Raw genomic sequence first — 13,597 nt, 5'->3', positions numbered from 1 at the left:
AATGCAGGGGCTTTAATACGTGACTGCATAGTGAGCAGAATGGATGATACAGAAGAGGGAAATGGCAATGGCATAGTTGTCCTGGAGGATTCTGTCTCCAAAGACCTCATGTTGCAGGATAGTTTCATTTCTGTTTGTCTCCATCATTTCGTACATAAAATTGGGTGTTCAAACCAAGGACAATATTGCAGCAATTTTCTTTTCTCTGGTAAAAAACAAACAAACAAACAAACAAACAAAAAAACCAACAAACAAACGAACAACTGTCCAGGATGAAGTAGGAAGGGACAGACTGGATGAGAAACACAGCCTAGCTAGTACATATCCATTCTCCAGCAGAAGTCCAAGCCAGATGCCTCCAAGGAATGTCTACTCAGCCTGCAGAAGGCAGATGTTGGGTAATCTGTTCTAAGCAAATGTTTCATCCTAAATCATAACAGTTACAGATTGGGCTAAACCCTGAAACATGAAGTCTTAACATCCCTTTCACAAAGGTGTTTTAGCATTTATACAAGATCATTCTGGATATTCCTGTTATTTGTGCAAATCTTCCTAATTTCGTGGCCTCAATGACACCTTGTGGAGAGGAGTTCCACAGCCTGGTGCTAGAATTTCAGCCTTTCCTTGGTTTTGAATTACTTGCCTTTCCATTTATCCAGGTTTTTCTGTTTCTAGTTGTTTTTTACATAAATGTGCATGGTTCGTGTTTTATTCTCAGTTTTCATCTCTGTACATTCCCCAGAACTTGATTGTGAACTTCTATCCCACTGGACAGAAGAAAATTTTATTCACTTTGAGAGTGTTCATACATGGAAGCAGGTTGTGCAGATGTCCTTCCTCAGAGGTTTCCACAACTGAGTTGAAAAAGGCCCTGAGCAACTACATCTAATTTTGAAAGCAAACTTGCTCTGTGCAGGAGGCTGGACCACATTGCCTTCAGAGATCTCCTTCCAGCATGAACTATTCTATAAATCTGTGATACTGTATGATTCCTATCTGGGATTAAGCTACTTGAAAGTTGTCCAAAATGTTTTTTAGGATTAAACTATTTAGAGACCTAGTTCGAGCCTTTTCCTACAAGATCAAACTTCCTCTCAAGAGTATTAAAAATTTTACAGGAAAAAAAAAATAACAAAATTGTAGGAGAATTCTGCCCTCCCAGAAACACTGTCCAATGCTAATTCTGTATTTGATCTTCAGTCTCTGCTCAGTGATGAACCTGCTGCCATGGTAGCCTGACAGTTATTTGGATTTATGACTATTAAGAAATTTAAAGCTGATGAGAGATCAGATCAAACTAAGTAAAGCAAAATAAATACCAACATTGGATTCTGGCTATAAATTCAAAGTTTTAGAAGAAAGAGTTCAGATTTTATGAGCTTGGTTACTCCACCAAGTTTTGATCTGAAGCCATAGAAGCAATAGACTTGTTCTGTATTTACACCTAGAACTTCTCTACTTTTGATCAGAAAATTGTGCTTTGGCACTGATTAAAAACCCCCTTCCTGATAATTAGGGGAGAAAAAAGGTTTGAGGTATTTTCTTGCTTAAAATCAAGTTGAGAATCCCAGAAATTGTCTACAACAGATTATGTAGCACAGTTCAAACATTTTAGAGCAAGAACTCCATGAAGTGTGTGTACCCACACAATGCGGCTCAGAGGTGTTAAGAGTGCTAAAAGTTGGGTTTTTTTATTGATGGTTAGACTCAATGATCTCAGAGATCCTTTCCAACCATGATGATTCTGTGTGTTAGCAGTACATGATGAGAATGTATTCATGGTGCATATCTTAACAGTGATGCTGGTGATGGAGCAAGGGCATCCTCAACACCTTGCTTTATGTGCCTTTGACTCTCTGACCACACCTCTCAGTTTTTGCCTGGTCACTAATCTGAAAACTTGATGGCATGGGGACATCAAATCCTGTTGTTCACAGCTGAAACAAGATCAGGTCACTATAACCCCTGGGGAGTTGGTGAAGAACATTGCAGAAAGCAATGGTAATTAATGGATAGAGTGATGTTGCAACCAAATCTGACATATGTTGTTATAAATCAAAACTGACAGATGTCCCTGAATTTTTTTTAGAAAGCTCTGTGTGGTCTGGGATGTCCAAGTCTTTCAAGCAAAACATAAAACCGAAATCCTGACCCTTTTTGTCTTTAATATGCCTACAACTGAGTTTAAATAACTGAGCTTAGCATGTGAGGGCTATGGGTAAAGCATTTCTTTATCAAGGGCAGCAAGATACACATTAAAAAGAATGGGGAGATGGTGGTCTTCCCTCTCCAAAGGGTGCAATGTAAAGCTTTAATCTAAAAAGCAACTTTCATCATTAGGTGTATAATGCTGGCACCTGGACTTATTTCTCTGTTCCCAGTAACAAGATAAGAGGATGTGGATCAAATAAAAATAAAAATAAATTTTTTTAAAAAAAAAAAAAGGAAAAATATTGTAGCCCCTTCCAGAACTCTTTTCTCAAAGATATGGAAAATCTGGAGGCTCTGTGAAATCTGCAAGGGGTTTTGTTGATGTTACTGTCTGTCCATGAAAGCTGTTCAAATTCTGTGCTGAAAATGGAAAATAAAATAGGCAAGCTGCCTGGAATTCAGATCATGACCTCCTTCCTGCCCTGATTTCCCCACAGTTGCAATTGGAAATAGGATTATGCACTGTTTCCTGCTCTGAGGGGAGGGTCAGATTAGGTGACCTCCAGAGGTCTCTTCCACAAAATTTCTGCAAAACTATGATTCCTGCTAGACTGTTGTGTAATAGCAAGAAGCATCCATCACATTTAGCCATAATTCAGTTTATGTTGGAGTTTTTTTTCTTAGCAAAGATTGAGCTAAAGAATGATACAATTTTGCAATTTTAAAAAAAGAATCTTTAATTAAATTGTATTCTCTCCTTTCCCTTGAGACTACACAATCTTTGAGTTACCACTGGCAACATTTCATATTGCTATACCATAGGGATTTATTCTTAGAATTTTTGTTATTCTAGTTCTAAATGTTCCAGGAGAAGAAAGGAGTGGCTTCAAAGTGAGATTTCTATGTTTCCTAAAGTTTTAATCTACTAAGATTTGCAAGCACTTATTAGCAACAAGAGATTAAAGCGTGAAGGCCTCATGCCAAGACTTATAAAATCAACTGCATGTTGACTTGCAGAATATTAGTTGTCCAGAAATCAGAACTATTTAATCAGGAGGTATATGCCTTATTTTAATCACTTCACAAGTTTTCTCATGATGACCAGAAAGGTTTCAATATATTCTTGTTTTTAATAATGTTTTTTCTGACAAAAGCAGTTTATAAACATTGTCTCTCTCCACTGAAGTCATGAAGACCTATCCTTTCACTTTCCTCCAGTGAAACCATTGCCTTCCTGAGTTGGCAAGAGCTGCATACTTTTTACCAGGCCTCCATGTGTAACTGCCTTACAAAGTTCTCAGGATTGGGTATCAGTCAAAACAACCATATGTGAAAACTTTTATTTTAGCAGATGGAGTCAGAACAGCTCACTTGCATACAGTAAAAGCCTTAATATTTCCACAGCTGGCAAGTTTCCCGTAGTCTAAAGGATTAGAGTTTTTGTTTTTCGAGACAGAAGGACTAAATCAAGCTTTAATTCAGAAAATATTTTGTGTTTAATATTTCAAGATGCCTTAGTGATCTTCCCCTCCAGAAGTCAAAAACAAAAGGTTAGGCTATTTAGGGGGGGAAATGTAGATTTCCTCCTCTGCCCCATTTGTCCTTAAATAAAAGTAGTGTTATGGTAAATGCTCAGTTTTGGCTTCTGTGCCTTTTTTTGACTATCAGGCTTTTCTTGATGCTGCTCTTTAGCCAGATATCTCACCTCTTGCCTCTCCTGACCAATATTATTGAGTTGATAGAAGTCTGCAGTACAGGGGAGATCAACTTCTGGGTTTTATTGTGTTGCTTCTGTGAAGTCCAGTGTAACAGGAGAGTGTGTTATGCAACCACTCATCAATATTGCACAGTTATGAGTCATTTAATATACACTGATTTTGTCAAGAGCAAAACCCCTTTCTTGGAAACACTTTCTGTTGGAAAGTTAACTATTTCTGATAGCACATTCTTAAAATAGAATTGCCTTGTCCACAAGGAGGTTAGAATCCTTTTGTGAAACTATGTAATCTGTGGTGTGTTTGTTCACACATTTCTTGACAGTCAGAAAATTTTGAACCAAATTAAACTTTGTCAGAGCTGAAAATCATTATGGGGCTGCACTAGTTTCCATGGACATTTTGAATGAAAGGTTAATGCTTCTCACACTCTGCAGGGGTTGGTGGTATAGGAACAGAGATGAGGTTTACAAGTGTGAGCTTTTGTCCTGATGCAGGTGGATGGAGGATGGACAAACCCTGTCCAGAATTGGGCAGAACAGAGTCCTAAAAAATTGCTCCAAGTTTTAGCTACAGGGAAACACCTCTCCATAAACTATGAAGTTCAGCTCTCCTTCAGAAAGTTGATCTTCCCACCTCCATGCTGAAGTATTAATATATTTCCTTGTCTTCCTAACAAGGTCTTCCTTTCAAGCAGAAAAACACTGAAATTAAGAAAGTTGCCTTGAGATGGATCTGTCACCATCTAGTTCCATATATTTGAGTGCAACCTGCTCTTTCAGTACAGGGGAGGACTGGTAGTGCTGGGTTCTGTTCCCAGCATTTACCACAACTGATTTGTGCCTCCTACCAAAAAAAAGTTAAATCATATTTCCCCACCTTTTGTGGCTGGTAGAGCTAGATGTTGCTGAACTCAGAGGGTACTTTGACACTTCCAGCTGAATGTTTTGGTATTCAAGAGCATTATTTCAATGCAAAATTACTTCTGTTTGTCCATCCTCCCAGTTTTCTACAGGCTGTTTTTGTACTGCTTTTACACCCTGGTCATACTGTTCTCCAGCTAAATAAAAAAGGTTTGTCCCACTGAGTATAAATTGAAATTACAGTTGTAAGACTGCCTGACTGAAGCTGAGACACATTCAGGCAAATAAATTACCAGATTTCACAGATGCTATTTGTATATATGCTCACAGTCTAAATATGGTAGCTAATTCTTAAATATAGTAATCAGAGAAACCCCTACATAGGTATTTGTGTTTGCTTTATACACTCCTGAAGTATTTAGTCTAATGTACCAAGTACTTTAGACCATCTATGCAAGTGGACAGCTTGATCCTCTATATAGATAGCAGCTTGTGAAAGCTTTGGAAATATTAATCACTTCTCTCTGCAGCAACCCAGCTGACACACTTAGTGGGACTCAAGATGAGAAGATTCAAGGCTCCCAAAGAACCGAAATCTTGCTTCTTTACTAACCCAACTATCTAAATCATAATGATTGCGTGATCCCAGATATATAGTAAAACTGGTGCCTTTTATCCTGTATTACATGAATATAAATGGGCCAAGCATACAAATCTGTTGTGTCACATCTCTTGCTTCATCTTCAGCACCCATACCTTATGCAGTTTTGCCACTGTTTTCCATTTAACTGGGACATTAAAAACCAAACCACAAAATAAAATTGATTTTCTTTTTTTTCTTAGTAAAAGGAGGCTGAAATAAATAAAAATTAAAATTAAAAAATAATGAAAAGCTGAGTCCGAGCACAGTCCTCACTAAGCAGGACCACCTGCTTTCATCCTAGATACATTCTAGCAACTCCTGCTCTCCCACCATCTCTTATTAACAGTGTTGGTTATCAGACCACCTCCCTAAATTTCCACAGATCTCCTGTTTCTTTTCTATAAAGAAAGCAACCATTGATGTGGACAGCATTTTTCCCTCTGGCTAGATAATACAGGACACCATGGTGAACCTCCAGAGAGCACTGGGCTTGACAGGAAGTTGGTTCCTCATACAATATTTTAACAGACAAACACATAGGGAAAATAACAAGGACAGTTGCCCTGTGTAATGAAAGCTCAATGATTTTAAAAGCAGCAGTGTGTATGTGAGGGAAGGAAGAGAGACTGGGGGATGGGATTGCAGACTTCACTTGCCAGACCAGGGATAACAAAAAATTATCCTGATCCAATAGACCATGTGAAAGGTTATTACCGGGGTATGAAAAAAATTATTTCAGGAGGACGGAATGTCGTGGGGTTTTTTTCTGCCCTTTCTCTAAAGCCCTGTTATTTTGCTGTTCTTTCCTTGCATCTGTTAAATGCTGGAATGTCTGCAGGGACGTTTTGAAAAGCTGCACAATGTCAATTAAATTTGCCGAGCAGTATATCTTTTTGGAGTACGTGTGACCTTTTCTGTTTGTCATTTCCTGGGCATCACACCAAGTGATCCTCTTAGGATGCTGGCTTTGTGGAGCAGGCCCACAGCAGCAGGACTGCAGGAACTGCAGGTTTCTGGGACCACTGCCAGCCTCCGGATAATTGCCATCAGCAGGAAAGAGCTAGAAAAGCTTGGCTGAGTCCATCTTTTACAGATAGATTGACCCCTTTCTGCCACTGCGGAATCACAGTCAGAGAGAAACACATATCCAAAAAGAGTGAAGGGAGGGGAGGAGGGGGAGAGAAGAGTGATTACAGCAGGAAGGCTACATCTGATCTGAACAGAGGAGATTTGGAGGTTACACTCACTGCTTCGCCATCACCAATATTTTTAACATTTTCTGTTATAAGACAGATGAATCTGAGAATGAAGCTTAAATGCTGTTATAATAAAACTGGTGCTTCTGTGGGAGCAGAGTCAGTGGTCCGAGAGAGGGGTGGGAAGGGTTGAAATTAAATACCTTCATGCAATACATCTGCTGGGAAATAACAAGTTGAGCATATATGTAGCAAGCAAAAGAGAATGAGTGTATGCTCAAAGCCACTGCAGGTGCTTGGAAAGGAGGTAGGGGAGAAAAGAGAATGCATGGCCACAGTTTGGCAGCTAAGCTGACATGCTTTGAAAAACAGAGAGAACCAAAATTACACCTTATGAAAGCTGGGAGTGGAAAGCAGTGCCTTTGATATCCCCATGTCCTGCAAGTGGCTTACAGGAGTATGAGGTGGTGGAATGGCAAGGTTGAAGTTTCAGCAACTGAGACTTCTGGGGCATCTCCCACCTCTGAGCTACATGTGAGGTTCAATGTCAGTGCCAACTCCCTGTGATGGCAGCACAAGAGCCCACAAGCTCAGCATGGGAATTTCCAGGTGAATGCTGGGATCCCCACCCCGAGGAGGAACCTCCTGCTGTGGCACATCAGCAGAGCTGGGGCAGGCAATGGTCAAAATCTGTATGAGATACCAAGCCTGCCCTAGGCAATCCCAAACAAGTCTAAGTCCTCTTCTAACTCCAGTAAGGAGAGGAAAGAGACAAGTGGATTAAAGAGGTTAGCAGTTGTCCCTCCACTGCAATCAGGTGCCCTGTTAGGTAAGGACACAGCTATTCTGCATCTACTCTCCTCTCCTGGTGTAAAATCCTTCCATTATTCACTAAAATGAAGTTGTCATGCAGAAAATAGCAAGTCTGAGCCACAAGTAATTATAAAACATGCAAAATCTGAAAATCAAGATCTCTATGAAAAAAAAAAACCTCATGAGATATAATCTTTCTGCTCTGTGTTTAGTTCAATACAGCCTCTATTATTATTAAGATGTTTGATGCTATAAAGGGCATAATACTCAAATTCATTCACTAGCAATGCTTCTTCTTCTCTTTCCTCACCCATGATCTATCTCTCGGTTGCCAACATAAATAATACTTGAGTTACAGTAATGTCCTGTGGCTCCAGACTGGGGAAGCCTCAATGCATAAGGTGCTGAGCAAATATGTATGGAGGCATAATCCTGTCAAATGTTACCCAGGTCATATAATCCACAGTTATATTCCTCCCTCTAGAGAAAACACAGCTCGGCAAATGCTTGGCCTGCTTCTGTATGTGACACTCAATGTCAGTGAGTGACATCTCACAGATGACACTTTATTGGTAGAGCAGGTGCTGGTGGTGAGGACTATATTTAAAAAGCAGAGGTCTAAAAATGGGTCTGTGCTTAACAGGTCTCAGCCATTTCCAGATCAGATTTGATTATTTCACAAGACTTCGCTCCCCTTCCTCCACTCCTCACAAACTTAAAAGAATGAGAAAGCCAAGGGGTGCATACCTCGATCACCAGCAGAAAAGCCATGCAATCTGGGATACAAAACCTCTACCATTCATATGAAAGAAGATGTGCACATTTCCAGAACCATACATTACCAGGCATTTCTTTAACAGAAAAGAAGGTAAAATCCCCATCAGGGTAACATTGCAGCACTTTCTATTTGTCATTGCCCCAAAGCGGTGTAGAAAAAGGCAATAGAACACATCACAATGATCTAAGCATAATCTGTGCATTTTTGACATGTCACCCACTCTGTGGTAGCTCTGCCTGTAGGTACCCAATCCTAAGGAAAATGTAAGACAACCTGCCCCTGGACTGGCACGATCAAAGGCATGTGTATGGTGCTCTCTGGAGCATAACTGAATAACCCTGAAGTCACTTGTGTGTTTACCCTTGTCCTTACACATTTGTATTCATAAGCTGTCAAAACAGTTTGCCACTCTAGGCAAAATGGATGTTTCTGAGAGCCAGAGCATAGTTTAGGGCTGTTCAAATGTTCTCCAACCACCATTTGCAATCTTTGGGAATGGATGGCTGCCCTTAAAACTGAGTGAAGGTCTTTCCGACTGCTAAGATCCAACACCATGTTCAGGGGTTAAATATGGGTTTACACAGAGAACATCCTAGGTAAGGCAGAAAAGCAGCTCAGGCTTTTTATTTTGAGCCCAGGATGCAAGTTTGAATCCCTCCTGGAAGCAGCTTCCATTTGATCTGCCTGTGTATAAGACCTGGGGCAAGAAAAAGTGATGAGCTATTGCTTTGTTTGCCACAAAAAACTGGTGCTCTCTGTTTAAGTTACCTTGAAAAGCATTACCAGGCCTCAATTTACAATATGTTATTCAATTATGATTACGACATGCTGCTTCAAGTAATCCTAGTCTGAGTGTGGTCCCTGGTAAGTATAGAGGAATAAAGTTGAAAGTTAGAATGTCTGGAAACTCATTTGTTTATTCCTTAAAAATTAAACAAGTTTGTGTTGTGTTTATTTTTAATGAATATGCATCATCAAAGTCATTAGTTCCTGTGGGTGACATGTAAAAAGGAAAACACCTCCATATTTCATTTTATTTTCATTTGCCACCTCCATTTAGAGATGAGGCATGTAAATTATTTGAATAGTCTTACTGAAATCAGGACAACTCATGGGCTTACAGGGAGGCACATGATGGAGGGTTTTACCAAATCACCCTCTAACACCAGATGCTGGAAGATGCAGCATTGGTAGGTGTTGACAGCTGACCTGATGAAGTTGAGTAGCAGTGAACAGATCCCCCAGGCTCTGCAGCTCAGCTTCGTTTCCTCTCTCTAGCACAAAATATTTTAAAAGAAACTGAGACCGGCAGCTTTTTCCATGCCAATAGAATTAAAACTGCCTGCAGCAGGTAAGGTGCAGCACTCCTGCCTAAATCCAGGCTGCTCTCCCAGGGGGATGGATGGTGAATCAGGAGCAATTGAAAGGTGGGCACAGAGGCAATGACACCGTGGTTGAACCTCAAACCCAGAGCAAAGAAGCACTCATTCTGCCGTTGTTGACAGTGGGGGAATGTTTTTTTTGGTTTGCAAATCCAGCCTAGCTCCTTAAAATAAAATAAAAAATGTCACACACAAGCAAATCCTCCAGCTCCGTTAGCTACCTGTCCAGCTGGCCCTTGAGCCAGCTATATAGTGCTGGTACACCACAGCTCAGGCAAAATCCTCTGGATGGGTTTGATTAAAGACTAGGGCATCTTTATGAAAGTGAGTCAACAGGACACATATGTTTTCATTCTTTGGTGTTGACGAAGCAAAAGTCTTTCCTCTCCCTCCTCTTTCTACCTCCTCCAATCCTTAGCTACAATTTCAGTACTTTTTTTCAGCTCATTTTATTTGTGCATATTAAAGGAGGCCTACTGCAGACTCCTAAATTGAGGGGAGAAAAAAGAGAGAAAATGCCAACGAATCAAGCCACAAATAGCCAAGCCACTTACAGACTTGCTCAGAAATAAACTCCACTCAGAAACCTTCCCTTCTCACTGGAAATCTCAAGTTCACCCACTTAAGTCCTCCCCAAAAGCAATGTAGTTCGCACTGTGTTCTGCTTGTGTTAACAAATTTAGGTTGCTCCAGGCCAAGAAAAAGTTAAAAGATACCCTTACACCCCCTCAGAGAAAGTGCCATTCTTGGAGCTCCCTTGATGTCAAGAAAGAAGGACTCAGTCTAGAAACACTTGAGTTTCTCTCTGCTACAGTGGGCAAATCCAGCATAGGGTTTGCCCCTGAGACAGCGTAAAGTCATCTGTGATTATTTTCTTTTTTAATTGGAAAAGTCTGTCTGTCATCCCACATCCCTCCACAATTCTCTGCCAGGTTCCTCCCTGCAGGACCATTCAGACATGCACCTCCACATACCCTGCAGCTCCTCCAGCTCTGGTCCTCTTCCTGGGTTAGATGTTAAATATGACAGTCTCCCAGGCTGAATTCTGCTGACAGTCCTATCTACCTGAGATACCAAATCAGGCCAGTGAATCTTCTTTTGTGCTCTGTTCGTATCTAGTTTCCCATAGTAGCTTCAGCAGATGCAGCAGTGCTATCACTTGCTCACATACCCTCCAGTATCCAGGATTAACAGTCACTCATTCTTTCCCGTCTGAATTCCTCCTTACTGCTCACACTGTCATTACTTGTTTCATCCTATTGTTTTCTCTGTCCTACATCACCCTACACCTCTCTGTCTTTTCTTAATATTTCTCATATTCTAAAGTCTAACATGAAAAAGGTTTGGATTCAGCACACACACAATAAAAAAGACACTCTCAAAACCAGCACACACAAAAAAAAACCTCAAAAAACCTCCAAAAAACAAACCCACAAAACAATAAGTCTGCAATAGTACTGCCTTCTGCTCCATTGATTTTCTGGTGCTTCTTCTGGAGCACTTTTCAAAACCCCAACTACTCAAAATATCAAGTATTCCATATTCTGCAAACTGGGTGCGTGGCAGCCCTGGCACATAGGTAATCCCACAGTGGAGGCACCCAACATCACCAGTCACTTTGCAAGAGCTACACCAGTATTAGCAATACTCACAGGCTTCCCTCTTCCAGCATATAGGCCCCTTTGTGCAAGCAGTTTTTTCAGTTTTGAGCTCAAAGGAGGTGATGAACTGTATGTTTGAGCAGAGCATCATTTATGGATCCTGCATATTTAGAGACAGAGCAGCATGGATGTCCAGGAATACAGGGTGCTATGATGGGTTGTATCTGGTACATTTTCTTATTGTAAGTTATAATCATGCAAGAGTTGCTCCTGGACAGCATTATCATTTTGGCTAAAGGTCTTGGTTAGAAGAGAATTAATTGAACTAACTTACAAAATATTGAAATGCTTCTTTCCCACTCATCCTGGTCTAGATGTGAAGAATTTATCTTCTTGTTCACAACTGCACAGGTACCTCATTTTCCCACATAAGTAAATGGACAAAAAAACCTACCTGTTGCCTCTCTCCCCTTTGAATTTCTCTGCAATTTAGGAGAGGCAAATAATGATTTACTGTAAAAGAGGGAAATAAATCATAGCCAAAATGGCAAAAGCAAAATATTTCTCCTCTAAAAATGTTGGGTTTTACTTTGTATGTCTTGGCAGCCTAACCCTCTGAAAACACACACCTGAATTCCCTGTACTCAACAGAGCAGCTGAAGGAAAAACCCTGCAGTAAATCCTATGTGACTGAAGCTATAGAAGTCTGACTGTAAGTAAAAACATTTTAAATATGATTGCTATACCTGTTAGTAACCAAACAGACCTTCTGGAGCAAATAATTTCCTTGGAAACATCTGAATCCAATCATCTGAGCCTGGGAGCCCACATCTATGTAATGCCACTGCTCTCATCTGCACATTGTCTGTCCCTTGCCTCAAAAGAAAAGAGTTTACCCTGTCCATCTATCATTTAAATGGTAATGAGCTAAATGAATTCCACCTCACTTCTGAGCTTCAGAGAAAGCTTGGGTTTATTTATTCATTTAAAGGCATGGGAACAAGTTTGACATTGCTGAACACGTCCCAGATTTATGGAAAATAAAACTGTACTAATCTAGTGCGTTTATTAGCTTTTCTGTCGGATGGCTCCATGAGTATCCAGAGATGTGAGTTTGCCCTGCAGTTCTGTTCTGACTGGAACAGCATCTCCTGAAATGTAAATGTTATCTTAAGGTCATATGCTGATGAAAACCGCTGTTTTGCCAAACTCTAATTTCTTGGTCATTTGACAAAGCAGCTGCTGTGCAGCTATATGGCACAAAGAAAGCTATTAAAGATGGATGAGTCACATGTTTGATTTAGCATATATTATACTGCTTCCAAAGATAAAAATTAAGATAAATTATTATTTTTCCTGATTTAACTGAATAAATAAAGGTCTCTCGCAAATACATATACAGAAATTATACTTCTAAATACAATTGTTCATCTACACATTATGTAGCCCTCTAAGTATTTCTATCAATACATTTGTGAGGAACAAAGCAAATATCTTAATATCCAATATAATTAATTTGCAGCATACCAGGTATTGAGAAAAATTCCTGATTTGGAGGAAAACACAGAGATTAGACAATTGTATATGTCATGTGACAATAAGCTCTGCAGCTGGTGTACATTAAGAAAAATAAAAATTACAAGGTTTAGGTAACCAACAGCTGGTGTCAGCTGGTATGGTACCACATCAGTGCCTCCAAGGTCTGTGAAGATTATTTTTTACCATCTGGAGGATATCTAGCATTGGCGAATGTCAGAAGCACAATCCTGGAGGCTGCTGCTTCTGCTTTGGCAAACCAGTATGAATGCTCACTTGTACAAAGGGGGAACATGCAGTGTGGAGTCAAGAAAGATGATAATACGACATGTTTTAGGAGGTGGTGCTGTCATAGCTAATCACTCAAGGGTGTTTTAGTGCGTGGGAAAGTGCTGAGAGAGGAATCAAGCTGCAGGAATGTAATTTTTGAGCTACATGAAGCTCCATGTCCAGGAAGAGCTGGAGTGTTGGAGCTGTAGCTGCGTGTGGTTTCCATGTTTCAGCACTGAGAAGTCAGTATTGGAAGCAGAGATGTTCTTTGGAGCTCAATGTCTGCTGATGGATGGAGAAGGAAATGTTGCTATGTACATTGTTTGACCTTCATCATGCAAGGACAAAGGTCAATTATTCTCACAAAAATATTAGCAGTGTTTTCTCTCACTAAAAATTGTTCTGGTTCTGGAATACTTTTGATTCTTTGCAAAAAAAAAAAAAAAACCAACAAAAACAACTAATTAAAAAATCCTAGACCTTGGGATTTCTGTGGCTTCTTCTGTTTTCTTTCCTTTCCTTTTCAGTTATGGAATGCAGAGAAGTTCTCAGTGAGGAAGACAGTTTAGCATTTAGCAAAATATTTAATTTGTGCAGTATATCCAGCATTCATTTACACATTAACGCTTACATAGCCAAGAAGGAAGGA

Source organism: Apus apus, chromosome Z (assembly GCF_020740795.1).
Source record: "Apus apus isolate bApuApu2 chromosome Z, bApuApu2.pri.cur, whole genome shotgun sequence".
Taxonomy (NCBI): Eukaryota; Metazoa; Chordata; class Aves; order Apodiformes; family Apodidae; genus Apus; species Apus apus.
Note: the sequence above shows the minus strand (reverse complement) of the source record.